A 20,122-nucleotide genomic window follows, 5' to 3' on the forward strand; every position below is an offset into this window, starting at 1 on the left:
TTTCAACTGGCTTGTTTACCTTTTTGTTATTGAGTTGTGAGGGTTCCTTATACAGTCACATTGATAGATCCTTATTAGATACGTGATTTGCAGATATTTTCTCCCATTCTGTAGTCTTGCCACCTTCTTGATAGTGTCCCTTGATGCATATTTTTTTTAATTTTGAAAGATAATTTTATAAAATTTATCTATTTTTTCTTTTATTCCTTGTTCTTTTGAGTCTTATCTAAAAATTCATTGTCAAATTCCATGAAGATTTACACCTATGTTTTCTACAAAGAGTTTAGCACTTCTATTTAGGCCTTTGGTTCATTCTGAGTTAATTTTTATATATGGTGTGAGATAGGGTCCAGTTAATTCTTTTGCATGTGGATAACCAGTTATCCCAGAAATATTTGTTGAGGAGACTATTCTTTTCCTATAGAATGGTACAGCATCTCTGTTGAAAATCAATGATCACAGACTTATGGGCTTATTTCAAGACTACTCCAATTGTCTATATGTCTATTCTCTTGCCAATATCATACTGTTTTGATTATTGTGGCTTGTAGTAAGCTTTGAAATTAGGAAGTGTTAGCAGTCTAATTTATTTTACTTTTTCAAGATTGCTTTGGCTATTTGAGATGCCCTGCAATCCCATATGAATTTTAGGTCAGCTTGTCCATTTATGTAAAAATGTCCGTTGAGATTTTAATAGAATCTGTACATTGAGTCTGCACATTGCTTCAGGTGTTTATGCCAGCTTAATATTAAGTCTTCTAACACATGAATATGAGGTTTCTCTCCATTTATTTAGTCTTCTTTAACTTTTATCAGCAATGTTTGATAGTTTTCACTATATAAGTCAAGCACCTCCTTGGTTATATTTACTCCTAAATATATTTTTTTATGCCGTTGTAAATGAAATAGTCTTTCTTAACTTCATTTTTCAAACTGTTCACTCATTACTAGTACCTAGAAATACAATTGATTTTTGTACATTGATCTTGTATTCTACAACTTTGCCAAATTTGTTTATTAGTTCTAATAGCATAGCTTTTTTGGGAGATTCATTAGGACTCCTTAGAATTTTCTATAACAAGATCATGTCATCTGCAAATAGAGATAGTTTTACTTCTTTATTTCTAATTTATAAGTCACTTATTTCTTTTTCTTGCCTAATTGCTGTCTAGAACCTCCAGTATTAGCATCTTTGTATTATACTTGATCTTTCCCCATTGTGTAGACTATTAGCTGTGGGTTTTTCATAAATGTCCTTTACCACACTGAGAAAGTTGGCACCTATTCCTGGTTTGAGTGTTTCGTTTTGTTTTTAAGCATGAAACAGTATTGGATTTTGTCAAATGATTTTTATGCATCAATTGAGATAACCATGCATTTTATTTTTTTCCTTTCATTCCATTAATGTGGTGTATTACATTAATTGATTTCATATATTGAATTATCCTTGCATTCTTGGAATAAATCCCACTTGATCCTGGTGTATAATACTCTTAACAGGCTTCTGGATTCAGTTTGCTAGTATTTGCTTGAGGATTTTTGCACTGATATTAAAAATGGTTATCAGCCTATATGTTTCTCCTGATATCTTTATCTGGTTTTAGTATCAGGGCAATGCTGACCTCATAGAATGACAGGAAGTATATTCCCCTCCTAGAGTTTTAGAAGGACTGGTGTTCATTCATTTTTAAATGTTTGGTAAGATTCAACAGTGAAACAATATGGTTTTGGGCTTTTTTTGTTGAGAGATTTATGATGATGATTATGATGATTACCAAATCACTCTCTACCTTTGTACTTATCCATTTTATTTTTTTTATTTTTAAAGATTTTATTTATTTGTTAGAGAGAGAGAGCACAAGCAGGGGGAGAGGGAGGCAGAGGAAGAAACAGGCTCCTTGTAGAGCAAGGAGCCTGATGTGGGACTCCATCCCAGGACCCTGGGATCATGACCTGAGCTGAAGGCAGATGCTTAACTGACTGAGCCACCCAGGCGACCCTGTATCTATTTTAAGTATAAACTTCCCGCTAACAAAGCTGGAACTTAACTGAGACACTGTTTCCTTTCTCTCTCTGGTCAAAACACTTGCATTGTGAATCTACTGTGGCAAAGCCATCAAACAGGAGGGCCACACTGGGGTGAGATGGCAGTGGACTGTCTACTTAGCTGCTCTGGCTTGGAGATGCAGAACAGGTCATTTGCCATCTTAAAATTGGAAGCTATAGAAAATTGTTCTTATTATCTTAAAGGTATTGAAACTTGGGTGATTTAGAAGATAGATCATCTATAAGGAATTAATGTCTACTCATGAACTCTAAAAGGAAAACATAAACAATTAAGACATACCTCTCTCCACAAAGAGGAAAGTATATAATTTTTAACTTTTGTAAGAGACTGGATATCTTTCTTAAAAACTATTGCTCAAGTCACACACTGGACAATCAGAGGCTACAGAAATGTCTAATTAATACATTTCCTGAAAGACAAGGAAATTGTGCATAAAAATCTAATTTATGGCTCATGAAAATGATATACATTAGCTACTATGGATTGTAATTCCAATATTGTCCAGGAGTTTATAATTATAAAGGAGTTAGCATATGTTAAATATTGTTTCCCAGAGAAGTAGAGGACAAGAAAGGCTTTGAGCTTCAAGTATGGGGATGAAATCATTTCTTTGATAAATCCAATTACTGTTTCCATAGGGAAATGGACTCACTTCTTTGGGAAGAATTTTCCATTATTGTTTCCAAAACAACTTGTTTTTTCTTCACTTCAGAGCCCTGATGTGGAAGGTTCTGAGTCCCTTCAAAAGCACAGAGTCAAAACATTATTTCTGTAACAAATCTCTTCAAATAAATAAAACACTTGAACCAGCACTTTATCACGCAGAAAAGGAATATTATTTTCCGAGTGGATCCATTTTGGTGTATAAAGTGTAGCAGGTACAACCTAAACTACTTGTGTCTGGCTGACAGGCAAGGAAGTCCACATAGCCAGCTGAACCTGGTGATGATTTTCCTGCTCTGGAGGCAGTAACATCTCCGCAGAACACTGTGCTGGCAGCCCCATCTCAGCATGTGTGTGAACCCGAGCGAGTCACATGATCTCTGAGCCTTTTGTTTCCACACCTTTCATATAAATGCTTACCTGACCATGTGGGCAGGTTAATAACATAATGTTCATGAAATGCTTTGAAAGCCACCAGACCTAAGCAAAGGTAAATTTTCAAAGGTTTATGTGCAAATGATTGATTGGAGAGTGCTCCCAGGAGAAACAAGGAAGGGAGTCGGGGAAGAAGCACAAGGAAGGGGAAAAAGAGGGAAGGGTGGGAATGCAGGCAATCTTGATCTTGCAGGGATCTTTGGAGTTGTAATTATGTCAGTTTGTCTTGACTCACGGCAAGGTGGCTGTAAGTCATTCCTAAGGTCTCCCTTGTGGAATAAAAAACCCTTAGCCACTCTAGTTTTCGGTGTATGTGAGCAAAGCAGCTCTAAGAACCTGAGGGCACTCTTCCAAAGAGGATCACAGGTACGGGGGTACCTTAGAAACAAACCACCAAATGTGAGCGTGGGGGAATGGTGATCAAAGGGTAAAAGTGATCTGCTAGGATCGGGCTGGGCCAGGAAGTGTCCACTGTACCATTTTCCTTAACATTTCATTTTCTTTCCACATTTTCATTTGTTAACAGTGTTCTAAAAATTGTCTAGACACAACTTTTGTTCTGTATAAGCACAGATATTTAAAATATCTTTGATTTTTTATCACTGATATTTAAAGTCAAGATGCTTTGGGGCACCTGGGTGGGTTCAGTAGGTTGAGCATCCAACTCTTGATTCGGTTCAGGTCATGATCTCAGGGTCCTGGGATCCAGCCCTGAATGGGCCTTCCCCCTCAGTGGGGAGTCTGCTTATCTCCCTTTCCCTCTGCCCCTCCCCCTGCTTGTGCTTTTTTTTCCCTCTCTCTCAAATAAATAAAAAATAAATTATAAAATCAAGATGCTTTAATAACTGTGCAAATGAATTATGGTTACAGAACTCAGCATAAAGCCTATTCTATAATAAAATAGCCTTTAAAATGTTTCAGTTTTCAAGTTAATTTCACAATGAAGAAAAATATTTTTCTTTAAATCTATGTAGAAGAGATGTGAAAACAGTTCAAGGCAATGTTGTTTGTTCTGGTACATAAAAGATACATATACCATCCCTGTCAAAATTTAAATAAAATGTAACTTTCACAGACAGAACATAAAGAAACAAAAGTCTTTTTCTCTTGCTTCACCATTTTTGAGTCTTCTTGAAATTGGACAAATTCAAGTAGTTTTTAAATATCTCCATATGAGATAAAGTTTGTGTGGAATCATTTATCCCAAGAGTCTTGGAAAGCAAATTGGTGGAGGGGGGAAATGCTTTAACAGGTCCCCCTGGGATAATTAATCATCGCTCATTTTGGAACTGCACTCAGCACCCGTGGCACTGTCATTTGAGGATGAGGAATTCAGTATTTTTCAAATTCAATAGGAGTATTGTCGGGTTCTGTAGTGTTTCATTTCATGTTTAGACAATGAAAGACTCTTTGCTAGAAGTAACATCAAAAACCAAAGTTAAGGGATTTTTATGAAGGTGTAAATTATTTCAGCTGAGAAGTCAGCATAGTCACAGGCCAAATTAAAACTACTGCATATTTTTTACCCATAATAAAACTATTTGCATACAATTATGACTACATTAAAATGTGTTTGATGTGGTTGTTTTAGTAAATAGAATAGTATTTTTCTATACCACATGCCTATTGTTCACAATTCTTGTCCTCTATGAATTCTTAGTTTCTTTTCTTCCATGATAAAATGTAATGCTGTCTCGAATTGAAAAGGCTAAATAGGTCTCTATTTGTGAGCTATAATTAAAATGAACACACGTGGTGATGGCAGTTACCAGTGAAGAGTAAGTTTTTAAGAAGTCAATCGGATGAAAAATTAAGTAAATCTATCACCAAGGAAGTGTTTCCATTTCTCCAGGGAATGCAGAAGGACTATGAATAAAAGATGATTCAAAAGTAGAGGCAGTGGTATTTCTTTTCCATTTGTCCAGCCTTGAACAAAGTGTAGCCCCCCAGTGTGTGAAAACTGCATGGGGACAATCAGAAGACAAGAGTTTGAATTCTTCTGTCCACTTAAAGCTGTTCATCCCTAGGCAATTCATTTAACCCCTCTTGTCTTCAGATTCTTCCTAATTTACTTAATTTAAGCTGTTTTTAATTTTTATTTATATTATTTAATTTTACAGATGAGGAAGCTGAGTGTCCGAGCAATTAAGTAATTTGTCCAAGATCATAAATGATGAAGGTGGGTCTATCTTGGTTCACCGCTATTATATTTATATTGTTTCCACTATATTACCCCATTTTCCTCTATCATTTTATGATTAGAAAGAATGTTGCGTGGAAAATCAGTCTTAAGGACAAATATTTTATAACTATCATTATTTCTTCCTTGAGAAATTAAAGTTTAAAACCACAGTAAAACTTTCTGGAGGAGTCTAGAATAGAGCCATGCCATTTGCTATGATGGCCACTAGTCACATGTGGTTTTTTAAATTAATTTAAATAAAAAAATTACAAACTCCTCAGTTAAAAGAGTCATATTTCAAGTGCTTGATAGCCACATGTGGCTCCTGGCTACCATACTGGAAAGCACAAATAAGGAACATTTCATCATCATACAAATTTCTATTGGGTAATGCTGACTAGAGTCTTGATCCAGGACTTCCAACATTGCATTTTATAGTCACTAGTGTTTTATTTGTTTTTTTGTTTAGTTTTGTTTTGTTTGTCTTACTCCTAGGCATGGTATTTTAACTTACGTTTACAACCATATATAGCAGTATTCATCTTCAAGTATTTTGGCTGGTATGTGCTCACATGGAAATCATATTGTAAAATAAGAAATAAGCCCAGAATTCTGGAAACACAAACATTTTTTGTCATTAGAGAAGACAGTGCTAAAACTCCAACTCCAGGCAAGATGCAGCTTAGAGTCTTATAGACAAGAAGTCAAGTGAAGTAACGAAAAACCATTCTAAGATTCATAGATTTGTCTCTGATCATATGACTTTGACCTGCAGCTCCTCTGGAGACTAATTTCGTCGTTTATAAAATGAACGAGCTCAGCAATTTTTAAACACCCCACCTCTGACATTAGGATTCCTCCCCCATCACAGCTAACCTCAGAGTTGCCAGGAGTATAGTACTCCTGCCTGACAAGACTGTATCTAACTTTCTCCTCTTCCATCTATCAAGTAGAGACGCTAATGACCAGTGAAATGGGCACAATTGCAGACATTGGGAAAGCATTGGCTACTGCTTGGAGCATGGGATCTCATAGAAAATGAAACATTTCCCCCTGGATAATTAGCATTTGGCTGAAATGCCTGCTGTATATCCTTTCTATTTACCTCCATTGACCAGATGATGGGAATCTGGAAGGTTACTTTCAGTGTGGTTTGGAAACCATAAAAATATAATGTCTATAAATAAACAGTATTTTAATAAACATTGTTGCACATAACTTTATTCTCATTTGCCCTGCACAACTGATATGCACATAGCCAAACAGCAAAGCGTGCTTATTTGCTTATTACTCCAGTGGGGCCTGCTTCCTTCCTTCCACCCTTCCTCCTTCTCTCCCTCCCTCTCTCCCTTCCTTCCTTCCCTTCTGTTCTCTACCTTCCTTCCATTTGTAATTCTGTTTGTTACAACAATCTAAAATCCTTTTGCATTCTCTGTAGTAAAAATGTTATGATACAGGTATACAGTAACACTCATGTTGGTATGGATTCCAACACCATCAAGATTCTTGCTCACTCCCTTTCTAAAATACTATTAGGATCACCAGCAATCTCCTCTAAGAATTCTATTTTCCAAGTGCTCTGTACCACTTTTTTAATTTTTAAAATCTACTTCCTCTGTTAAATATGATACTACTATTTTATTCCAGTTAATCAGGACCAAAGGAAACTACATGGACTAGAGAGAGTTTGTTTTGTGGTTAAGTGAGGTCATAATAAAAGTATACATAAAGCTAGTACTATTTTTATAGCGGAATAGAGCACAATGTCATTCTAGAATTTCTTCCTCCAAACCACACAATGCCTAATTTTTTATAGATGTTGTTGTCAGCACAAAGAAATGTATGTTACATAGTAATGACATTTAGCTTTCAAATCAAATCATAAAACTTTGTGTTTGTATTTCCCTCTACTCATGGTTTCCCAATTTTCCTGGTCAAAAAAGTTACTCAGGGCTCTTGTTAAAAATACAAACCCTGGAACCTTCCCCTTGACCTAAAATAAGAATCTCAAGGGGAGAAACCTTAGAATCTGTATGTTCAGAAAACATCAGCAGTAATTTTTACAATGGGAGCCAAATTTGGAAGCCATCAATATGCCTCCAGACAGAAATTGCATCACCTATGTGTGCTTTTTCTGAAATCAATGCCAACCTCCCTCCTATTTTTCTGATGTGAGTCTAGCCCATTTCATAGTCCACAGTACTGTGGAAAACTAGAAGAAAGAAAGAGGGAGTAAATGAAAGATCTAGAATAGCACCATTCAATAAAAATATAATGCTAACTACAGGTATAATTTGCAATTTCCTAGAAGCTACATTTTAAAAAGTAAAAAAAAAAAAAAAAGAGCTAAAATTAATTTTGATAGCATATTTTACATAACTTAATATTTCCAAAGCATTATTATTTCAACATGTAAATAATATGAAAACTATTGAAGTAGTTTACATTTCTTTTTAGAACAAGGGCTTAGAAGTCTGATTTATACCTAAAGTGCACCTGTATTTGGCCTTGCCACTTTTTAAGGGTTCAGTGGTCACTGTATCTGATGCAAATTTAGAATATATTGGTTATGACACAATAACAGTAGACAGTAACTCTAATTTGTCCTACTCATTTATCTTGTAAAAAACTGCAAATGGGGGACGTTTGGGTGGCTCAGGCAGTTGGGCAGCTGCCTTCGGCTCAGGTCTTGATCCCAGGGTCCTGGGATCAAGCCCCGCATCGGGCTCCTTGCTCAGTAGGGAGTCTGCTTCTCCCTCTGCCTGCCACTCCCCCTTTTTGTGCTTGTTGTCTCCCTCTCTCTGTGTCAAATAAATAAATAAGATCTTTAAAACAAAACAAAACTGCAACAGGGTAGCCTGGGTAGCTCAATCAGTTAAGTGTCTGACTCTTGGTTTTGGTTCAGGGTGTGATCTCATGGGTCATGAGATAAGGCCCCAAATCAAGCCCTGCATGGGGCTCTACACTTAGTGGGGAGTCTGCTCAAAGATTCCCTCTGCCCCTCACCCAACTCATTCATGCACTCTCTCTCTCTAATAAGTAAATAAATCTTAAAAAAAGAAAAGCTGTAACAATTTTTAGACATCCTAATGATGATTTAACTTGACTCTCAAGATTAAAAGTAAAGAGAAAACCAGGAACACTGGTTACACAAATAATATGGCCTGGCTTTTGAGTTTCTTGTAGATACAGTTTCATTTTCATTGTCTAAAAATAGTATTGAGTTAAGAAATACAATAGAGCATATATTCTAATTCTCATTTGTAAATATTAGGTATTAATCCTTACCATGCCAAAAACACATTATACTTATGTGCATATTTAAATAATTACGTTTATTATTAGTGGAATGGAATCATGGAAAAAATATTTGTTAGGATATTTGAGTTTCTTTTTCTTTTATTTTTTTAACAAAATAAGGGCTCTGTTTATACTCTTTCTTGAGCTTTTCAGAAGACCAACCTCTGTTTTTTAACGGCATCTCTAAATACACTGGTTTTTTAAATGGTCCCACTTCTAAGGAAGGCTTGAAGAATGTCTCTGAAAGGCTCTGAAACTTAGCTAATTTATTTGATCCTTATATGGAACCTCTAAAAATAAAGCCCAGATAAGTTTTCCATAGTTATTTTGTTAAAATAAATTAAGAATACAGACTAAGTGAGATGTCAGTACAGGGGCCCCAAAGTCAATCCATTTCCTTGATAATATGTGGAACAAAATGTGCTCCTTAAGGTAGACAAAGTCGTAAGAAACATTATAAGCTCACAGTTATCCACTTTCTTTTCCTAAATTCAAAATCTGCATTATCTTTAGGATCTAAACTAAACTTACATAAGAAAATTATTTCCTGGATGTTTGCCTGTGCCAATAATTCAAATCTTAATTTTGTATTAGGTCTAACCTCCTGTATGGCCAAATGTGTTTGAAAACAGAATAACTTAGTATAGACTCTATTTTTATCATTTTTCCCTGATACTGCAATGAAATGAGCAAAAGATAGGAAGCCAAAAGCAGCATTTATTGTCAATCAAAAGTTTCTCTGCATAAGGAATAATGGTAATGTTTTTCTTTGTAGTTGTCATTGCATATATGTGTTAATGTATATATGTGTTTCTTACTTTTTCTTATGTACAAATACACACACACAAACATGAATTTTGTAATAAGAAAAAATAGCTGCAGATCTCCTGAGGTCCTAATATGAAAGAAATTCAAATATGTTTTATTGAACAAAGTGTCACATTATTTTAGATAACTTTCCACTCTCTAGTTTTTGAGTTCCCTTTACAAATAGAACCCCAATTAAGTTGGGGTGTCAATATTTCTCAGCCTACCTTAAAGTCAGGGCTGTCCACGTGACACAGTGACAATAGTTAAATGTAAGCAGAAGTTTCAGGTTGGGGCATTTAGTTAAACCCTTTACAATAGGAAAGACCTAGTTAGTTTGTCCCTTTTACCACTAGCCTTCACAATTCCTCTTGTTGCCTGGACTCTGGTGTTGATGTCTGGAGATAAATTAGCCTTTTCATCTTCAGATCAAATGGCGTGAAGATGGTGGCTTGCCATAAAGATAGTGAGCCAAAAATTCAAAAAATCTTGAGGACTGGCATCACAGATCAATGTTTCCATACCAGCTTTCTTTCACCTAAAGTTGATATTAATCCACTCAGAAACTTCTGAAAATATAACAGAGCTCTTGGGAAAAAAAATTGAAGAACTCTTCTGAATACATTAGCGATATTATCATTCTTAAGAAGGAAGAGGTAGCTCAGTGATAACAATATTCTCTCCTCTGCATGACAACTGCCTCATATAGTAAAAATGCTAAAGATGTCCCCTGATTTCCTGAACCTTTTGTCATTGATATAATTTTACCTATGGGCATTGGCATATGTCTTATTAATATAGGACATGATGAAATTATGGGTAGGAAACAATGATTAGGAAGAAAGTTTTGAAATATTTGCCCATTGGGGATTAAAGATATTTATAGGGTCATCTTGACTTTGCTAAGGTACTGAGTTGAGAAAACCAGAAAGCAGTTCACTTCTGCTGGAAATATCTCCAAATGCTGTCAGAAACTTCTTATGATGTCCACAGACAGGAGCTGCATTGTGCTGATAAGAAATAGAAAGTAATTTCTTACATATAATATATAAACTCTTTAAATTGATTTTTAAATCTGCTCTTTCCAAATTGTCTATTCCATAGCTCATCCTGATATTCTCATTGCCTAGAAAGTCATTTGTGATGGCTATTGCATGCCAAGCACATAGTCCTGTCTTCCCTTGAATTATAAGAAAACATAAGATTGTCCATCTGCTTCAGATGTAAAAATTTTATCAGATGTTGGATTCCACAAAGAAGATGAGAGATGTCATAAGTCATCAATTTTAATATGCATTTTCTGAAATAGGCTTTGCTACAACTTACTAGGTTTCTTTCCAAAATAAACAATTCATACTATAGATAATTTTTATGGGTGAGTGAAAATATTTGTAGAACACTAAGAATTTTAGAAATTAAAAACAAGCAAATAATTAAGGAAAATAAAGTTAACATATTAAGAACATGTGAAAACATATATTTATGAATATATATTACCATATATATTACATAAAATGTCATATGATACATGCAAAAATTATATAATTTATGAAAAGTTGAATGTGCCAATGGTCAAAGGTAAGGTAGAAATGTATATTTTATACATTTATTTTAATGTGACTGGATTAATATACATATGAACTATATAATGTCATATATCCATATGTAATCACTAGTACTAATCTTTTAAAAAATATGTGTAGCATAATAAAATGACAGAAAACATGAAAATTATGAGACTAACTATTTCTCAGTTAAAATGATAAAGATAAAACCAAGAACTCATAGAGAGTTTATTAAGGAGCTTAGTTCTTAAAAAGACAAAATGCTCATCTAAGTACTATGCTTGCATGTAAAATAAAAGTGACACAGCATAAACAAATGAGGATTGGAATTCTTAAAATACATAGAAAAAGTTAATTTGAAGATGCTTATAGGACTGAATTAAATAGTACAAGTAAACTTTTTTAAAAAATCACCCTACAAAAACATACGCTCTTTACAAAAGGACCTGGGACATAAATCCCTTCTGAATATACCTGCCCTTCTCCTGGTAAACACCAGAAGCCTGGACTCCCCACCTGCTACTTTGTGCAGCCTTCTCAAAGATTGTGGTAAGTTGCCCATTGACCATCCCCACTCTGTGATAAGTGAATGCAAGCAGAGATGACATCCATCACACTCCTGTCTGGGCATCTGGACATGTGTGTGCAGTTGCACAGAGTGTGAGGAGAACCCTGTTGACTATCTCCTCTCTGCACTAATGTAACCCCATACCTCCCCTTTTTTTTGTCAGTGGCCATTGAGATTGTTGGGTAGAACATTGTTGACTGTCCCTCTCCTGCCCTAAGTAATAACAGCAAGGAGGCAAACTCTTCTCCCCAGTGACTGAGGGAAGAACTAAGGAAAAAAGTGAGCTAGACAAAACAATGCTTTAGATAGGTGTGTGTAGTCCCAGGGCACATCCTGGAGTAGCCCATGACACCAACCAGAATCAACATCACAAAAGCCTTGAGAACTGAACAATGGTGTGGAACACTGCCCTGGTTTCAGATGGCCTCAGGGTAGTACACAAGTGCGACAGACAAGAATGAATAGTACTGCAAAGACTTTCAAAAACTAAATTGACATTTGAACCACAGGCCATAAAGGACAGCCAGGACACACATTCTAAACTTCAAGGGATTAACTGTATATTATAACAAAAGAATTAAATAGGAACCAGAGTTTCATAACATAAAATATCTAAGGTATAATGCAAAATTGCTCATCATATCTAGAATTAGGAAAGCCTCAACTGGAATAAGAAAAGGTAATCAAAAGATACCAAATGCCAAAATGACACATAAGTTGGAATTATTATGAAGACTTTAAAGCAGCTATTATAAAATGCTCCAGCAAGCAATTACAAACACTCTTAGAGGTAGGGTGGGGAGGAAGGAAAAATGAAAGTCTCAGCAAAGAAAGAAATAGAAATTGAAAACGATTTCAGAAATAAATAAAAAATAACAGATTGTAAATATTTGAGTAAATATAATATGGCATTCTTATCCTCTTGTGTTTGTAAAATTATGCTTTATAATTAAAAGCAAAAATTATAACACTGTCTGATGTGATTTTCAATGAACATACAGGTGATATTTAAGATAATTTTATTACAAAGGTGAGCGAAGAAGAGTGACCTAAAAAGAGTTAAGGTTTTTACATTCTCCTTGAAGTCATAAAATATTGAAACAAGATTGTAAATTGTGATAACTTAGGAATATATGAAAACCCTAGAGCAACCACTAAAATCATGATGCAGAGATACATGTTCAAAAACACTAAAGATAAATTAAAATCGAATACTAAAAAATGAACAAGCAGGCAGTGAAGGAGAGAAGAACAGAAAACACAGAGGGAATAAGCAGAAAACCAATAGATAACCTGAATAGAGCTATAACTAAAAAGGAAATTAAATTCATAGTAAAACAAAACAAAACCCCCCAAAAACCTTCTCAAACAAACACTGAGGCACAGATCGTTTCAGTGGATCTCCAAAACATGTCAAAAAGAAATCATAGACATTTTGCACAATCTCTTTCAGAAAATATAAGAGAAGGGAACATTTTTCAGAGCATTTATGAACCCAGCATTACCCTGATGCCAAAACTGGACAAAAATAATACAAAAGAAATTACAGACCTGTATTTCCTGTGAACATTGACAGAAAAGTAATCAAAATATTAGCAAATCTAATGTAGCAATGTATGCAAAAAATATACCATGATTAAGTGGGGTTTATTCCAAGAAAATAAGGCAGGTATAATATTTAAAAATCAATCTAAATAAGCAATCAATCTATAGACAGAAACCACATGATTTTATCAATAGATGTGGAGAAAGCATTTACCAGACACATTACTAAAAGCAAAAGAAAGGTTTATATGTATACATAGATGCACACGCAAACACACATGTATATATCTATATTAAAAAATGAAGATGCAAACCAAACCTAAAGAAATTGGTTACCTATGTGGAAGGAATATAAAAAGTAGAGAGATTAGAGATTATAGCTAGTCTCTGAATATACCTTATTTAACAATTTGGTTTTGGATTCATATAAATATTTTACATAACTATTAAAATGACTCAAGTGACACTTGCTATATATCAAGTTGGGGACTTAACTACATAGGTAAGAATTATTTTGAGTGAATTTAAACAAAGAACTTTGAATATACATTCTACTGAATATATCCAAAGAATAAAATAAATTACACAAATAACTTAAATGGTAATCATATTATTATATATATTAGTATGAAATAAGTAATTATGTCAGGTCTTTAGTGACCACATTTCCCATGTAGGAGAAAGGGTATAGAAAAGGGATACAATTGCAAAAGGCAAACAAGTTAATAAAAATTACCTGAAATCTTAAATATGAATTGAAAATACCAGCAACTGTATTTTATTCTATTTAGCATAAATCCTATTTCTTAACCCATATGCTGAAAAATCCTGGAAGCAATGACAAATGCAGTAGCAATAAACACTCTAATAGCTGCGATTGTGGTCTTTAAATAACTTCCTACTTAGAACAACCAGGGCTTCTTAGGAAAATTGCTGATTCTCAGGACTGGAAGAAGAAATATTCAAGATGAGACCAGAATATATTTTCATATTAGAAAGCAGGAAACCTTATCAAAGACTATCATGATAATTTCAAAAGGTCCAAGAATCAGTAGAAGGGTCTTCTACTTCTCAAGCAGGGACAATTTTCACAACAATAAAACATTAAAATATGAAAACTCAACAAAAACAACACAAAATAAAATAGAACTCAAACATAATTGGAGGTTGCTAATATATGGCACCAATTAATTATTCTGAAAACTCATAAAACAAGGAAAGTATTTATTCTGCCTTTAATTAATGAAGAATGGTACTTCCTTATAAAGTAATTCTAGTTTATTAATGTAGAAGATAGAATTATAATATCACCATTTGCAAACTCTAATAAAATTATGTACGTAAGCAATGGTCATCAACTGTTGCTAAATTATTTGGTAAAAGGCAAATTGATGGTGAACTGTATAATGAACAGATGAGGATAACCAAAACTTGATCCACAGCTGAATTTTAGTACCTCAGAAAAAAAACACAATAAAGTATTTTGTACCTTCTAAGAGAATGCAATAGAAAGTACACAGAACCACCTGTAAGATATTCTTGAAGAGAAAAAAAAAAATCAGTCCTGAACTTCATCAAGTCTGTAGGTATAACAACTAGTTTATAGGAAACACAGGGAACAGAGAAACAAGTTAAATGCCACCAAAGGGATATAATCAATCAGATTTAGAATATAAAAGTGTTTATAGAAAAATAATCTGGTTCTTTTAATAAAAAATAGAGAGGGGAAAGTCTTATAGATTAAAAATCCTTTAAAAGCTACTTACAAGACCTATCAACCAAATGCTGTTTTGACCTTGTTTGAAATTTGACTTAAATGATCAATTGTAAAAACATATTAATGGGACAATTGAGTGAAATCTGAATATTAACTAGATATGAGATGGTAGTAAGGAATTATTTTTCATATTTAGTTGTGATCACAATGCATTAATTTTTTTAAGAAGAGTTATCTCTTAGAGATATATTTTACAATTTTTCTAGATTAAAATTTAACTAGGATTTGCTTGAAATAATACACTAGGGAATGAGGAGTGAGAAAATAGAAGGGTAATGCTAAATAAGATAAATGACCTCTATCAGGCCATATGTTGATAATTGTGGGAGCTGGGAAATAAAATTCTCTTCTTTTCTGTATATACTAAAATTTTTTGTATATTAATAGGAAAGTAATTTCAGGTTGAAGAAAATGCCAGAAGGAAAAAAGGAGATTAAAGATGAGTAATGAACAAAAAAATGAGAACATTGGGATGAATCTAAATCAACATTATCACATTATCTATTTAATTTTTCATATTAAAATAACAGAACTAAAGTTATGATAGAGAACTGCATATAAGCTATTGAGAGATGATTGACATTAACTAGTTCTAAAGGGCTTATAATTTTTCTGGGATGGAAAAGATATTATTCAAATTTACAGTTGGTTGTAATAACTATGTTATTAAATGTTTTTGAGTAGCCACTAAAAATATAAATAAAATAGAGAAAAAAGAACAAGAAAAAAAACAAAAAGAAGGAAAAAAGGAAATTTGAAAAAGCAGAATAAATAAAAAAACATACAATAAGATGTTAGAAATGAATTCAAATATATTAATAATCACAATCAATGTAAATTAGGCTAAACACTAGAATTAAAGGACAAAGATTGTCAAACAAAATTGGAAAACTAAAAGGTTATATGCTCTTTACTTTTTAAAAAGATTTTATTTACTTATTTGAGAGAGAGACCAAACAAGAGAGAGAGCATGAGCAGGGGGAAGGCAAGAAGGAGAGGGAGAAGCAGACTCCCCACTGAGCAGGGAACCTGAAGAATCCAATAAGTGAAATGAAAAATACACTAGAGGGAATCAATAGCAGATTAAAAGATACAGAAGAATGGATCAGTGATCAAGAAAACAGGGTAATGGAAAGCAGCCAAAATGAATATCAAAAAGCAAAAAGAATAATAAAAAATGAGAATAGGTTAAGGGACTTCTGCAACATCATCAAATATAATGACATTCACAATCAAACAATACTTGGATTCCTTCTCCAGAAGGAAATGAAAGAGAGAGAAGAGACAGAAAACTTATTTGAAGAAATAATAGCTAAATTTTTCCTAATCTGGGGAAGGAAACAATATCCAGGACCAAGAATCACAGAGAGCCCCAAACAAGATGAATACAAGGAGGTCCACATCAAGAAACATAATAATTAAAATGGTAAGAATTAATGATAAAAAGAGGATCTTAAAAGCAACAAGAGAAAATAGTTACATACAAGGGGAATCCCATTTACTGATTTTTCACCAGAAACTTTATAGACCAGAAGAAAGTGGCATGATATATTCAAAGTGCTAAAAGGGAAAACAAACAAAAAAGCCTACAACCAATACTATACCTGGCAAGATTATCATTCAGAACTAAAGGAGAGATAAAGAGTTTCCCAAAGAAAAGTTAGCAGAGTTTGCCACTAAATCAGTTACAAGAAATGTTAGAAGGAATTCTTTAAGTGGAAAGTAAAGGCCAGAACTAGTAGTAAGAAAATTATAAAAGAATAAAAATTTAGGGTTAAAAGTAAACATATAGTAAAGGTAGTAGATTAATCACATATAAAGCCAGTATGGAGGTTAAAACACAAAACTAGTAAAATCAATTATACCTACAAAACTTAGTCAAAAGATACACAAAATAAAAAGATGTAAAATAGGACATCATGTACATAAAATGTGGAGGGGGTTGTAAAAATTTAGTACTTTTAGAACGTGTTTGAACTCAAGCAACTATTAACTTTATTGTACACATATGATGTTATATATGAACCTAAAGGTAATCAAAAATCAAAAACTTATAATATATAAACAAAAAATAAAGATAAAGGAATCCAAGTAAAATCCTAAACAAAACCATGAAGCCACAAGGGAAGATAATAAGAGAAAAAGAAAAGGAACAGAGAAGAACTACACAAACAACCAGAAAACAATTAACAAAATGTCAGTAAGTACATACCTATTGATTATTGCTTTAAATAGACTAAATGCTTCAATCAAAAGACTTAAGGTGACAAAATGGATTAGAAACAACAACAACAACAAGACCGAGTGTGCCTGGGTGGCTCAATCGGTTAAGCATCTGTCTTTGGCTCAGGTCATGATCCCGTGGTCCTGGGATCGAGCCCTGTGTTGGGTTCCCTTCTCAGTGGGGATCCTGCTTCTCCCTCTCCCCACCAGTGCTCTCTCTCACTAGCTCTCTTAAAAAAAAAAAAAATCTATATGGTGACTATAAGACACTCACTTCAGAGTTAAAGAAACAGAGAGACTGAAAGTGAAGGGATGAAAAAACATATCGTGCAAACAGAAACAGTAAAGAGATCAATCCAAAAAGAGGCTACAACTATAAATATCTATGCACCCACCATAGGAGCACCTAAATATTTAAACCAAAAAATAGCAGACATAAAGGGAGAAGTTAACAGTAATACAATAAAGTAGGGGGTTTTAATACAGCACATACATCAATGTATGCATCATTCAGACATAAAATTAACAAGGAAACAATAGCTTTGAATGACACATTAAACCAGATGGATTTAGCAGATATACATATATACTATTCCATCTCAAAGCACTAGTGTACATGGAATATTCTCCAGGAGAGATCACATGTTAGGCCACAAAGCAAGTCTAAATAAACTTAAGAAGAATGAAATCATATCAAGCATCTTTTTAAACTACAATGGTATGAAACTAAATATCAGTTACAAAGAAAAAACCTGGGGGAAAAACCACACAAGTAGGTCATATATTACTAAACAACCAATGGGCCAACAAAGAAATCAAAGATGAAATGAAAGAATACATAAAGACAAAGGAAAAGGAAAACATAATTTCAAAATATTTGGGACTCAGCAAAAGCAGTTTTAAAGAGGAAAGTTCACAGCAATGCAGGCGTACCTTAAGAAAAGAAATCTCAAATGAACAATTTAAATTTTCACCTAAAGTAATGAGAAAAAGAATAACAAACAAAGCCCAAAATAGAAGGAAATGATAAATATTAGAGCAAAAATAAATGAAATGGACATTAAAAAGCAATAGAAAGGATCAGTGAAACCAAGAGCTGTTTCTTTGAAAAGATAGACAAAATTTATAAAGCTCTAACCAGACTCCTCAAAATAAAGGAGAAAGATTCAAATAAATACAATCAGAAATGAAGGAAAAGAAAGAACCAATGCTACAGAGATACAAAGAAATATAAGAGGATACCATGGAAAATTATATGCCAAAAAATTGGACAACCTAGAAGAAATGATAAATTCCTAGGAATATACAATCTTCCAAAACTGAATCAGGAAGAAACAGAAATTTTGAATAGACCGATTACTAGTAAGGAAATTGAATCTGTAATCAAAAAAATTCCCAATAAGCAAAAGCCTGGACCAAATGACTTTAGAAGTGAATTCTACCAAACATTTAAAAAAGAATTAATAACTATTATTTTCAAGCTATTTCAAAAATTAAAAAGGAAATGGAAACTTCCAAATTCATCCTATGAGGCCACTACAAAAAAAAAAAAAAAAAAGGAAACCACAGGTCAATATCCCTGATTAACACAGATGGAAAAATCCTCAAGAAAATATTAGCAAAGTAAATTCAACAATACAATATTAAAAGGATTATTCACCACATTTAAGAGGGATTTATTCCAGGAATGCAAGAATGGACTAACATTTATAAATTAATCAATGTGATACATCAAGAGGAAGGATAAAAACCATATGATCCTGTCAATAGATACAGAAAAAGCATTTGACAATATACAACATTCATTCATCATAAAAACTCTCAACAAAGTAGGGTTACAGGTAACATACCTCAGTAAAGTCTAGATATGATAAATCCACAGCTATCATACTCAATAGTGAAAAGCTGAATGATTTTCCTCTAAGAAGAGGAGTTCCATTGCCACCACTTTTAACTAACAAAGTCCTAGCTGCATTAATAAGACAAAAAGGAAATAAAAGGCATCCAACTGATAAGAAAGTAGTAAAACTATCACTACTTGCAGATAACACAATACTATATAAAGAAAATTCTAAAAACTCTATCACAAAACTATTAAAACTGATGAATTCAGTAAAGTTTCAGGATACAAAATTAATATACAGAAATCTGTTGTGTTTCTGTATACTAATAATGAAGTAACAGAAAGAGGTATTAAGAAAATAATCCCATTTATAATTGCACAAAAAAGAATAAAATGCCTAGGAATAAATTTAACTGGGGAGATAAAAGACAAATGTTCTAAAAAAAAAAATGACATTAATAAAAGAAACTGAACACCACACAAATAAATGAGAAGATATACCATGCTCTTGATTGAAAGAATTAATATTGTGAAAATACCCATACTACCCAAAGCAATCTACAGATTTAATGCAATTCCTATTAAAATATGGAAAGCATTTTTCATAGAACTAGAACAAATAATCCCAAAATTTGTAAGGAACCAAAAAAGATCCCAAATAACCAAAGCGATCTTGAGAAAGAACAAAGCTAGAGGTATCACAATCCTAGATTTCAACATATACTTCAAAGCTGTGGTCATCAAAACAGTGTGGTGTTGGCACAAAAACAGGCACATCAATCAATGGACTGGAACAGACAACCCAGAAGTAAACTCACACGTATATTCTCTTAATCTATAGCAAAGAAGGCAATGGGGAAAAGACAGTCTTTTTAATAAATGGTGTTTGGAAAACTGGACAAGCTACCTGCAAAATAATGAAACTGGAAAACTTTTTTATACCATACACAAAAATAAATGCAAAATGGATTAAAGACTGAAATATGAGACCTAAAACCAGAAAAAGAAAAAAAAAAAGCAGTAATCTTTGGGACTTCAGCCTTAGCAACATATTTATGGATATGTCTTCTTGGGCAAGAGACTACACTAAAATAAAATGTTTTTGCAAAGCAAAGGAAACCATCAACAAAAATGAAAAGGCAACCT

The 20,122-nt window shown here is 33.4% G+C and overlaps 1 protein-coding gene and 1 long non-coding RNA gene across 2 annotated transcripts in view; one reads left to right on the plus strand and one right to left on the minus strand.

Moving 5' to 3' along the window:
* The window catches only part of LOC112822980 (uncharacterized), a 36,434-nt gene extending 31,089 nt beyond the window's left edge, over positions 1–5,345 (plus strand). The window contains exon 4 of the long non-coding RNA XR_012380780.1: positions 5,287–5,345. This is a non-coding gene — a long non-coding RNA (uncharacterized lncRNA). The remainder of the gene's footprint in view (positions 1–5,286) is intronic.
* The window catches only part of ZNF385D (zinc finger protein 385D), an 867,637-nt gene that overhangs the window by 325,374 nt on the left and 522,141 nt on the right, over positions 1–20,122 (minus strand). The window lies entirely within an intron of this gene.

This window comes from Callorhinus ursinus, unplaced genomic scaffold (assembly GCF_003265705.2).
Source record: "Callorhinus ursinus isolate GAN/ISIS: 27379988/994484 unplaced genomic scaffold, GSC_fseal_2.0 scaffold1, whole genome shotgun sequence".
Taxonomy (NCBI): Eukaryota; Metazoa; Chordata; class Mammalia; order Carnivora; family Otariidae; genus Callorhinus; species Callorhinus ursinus.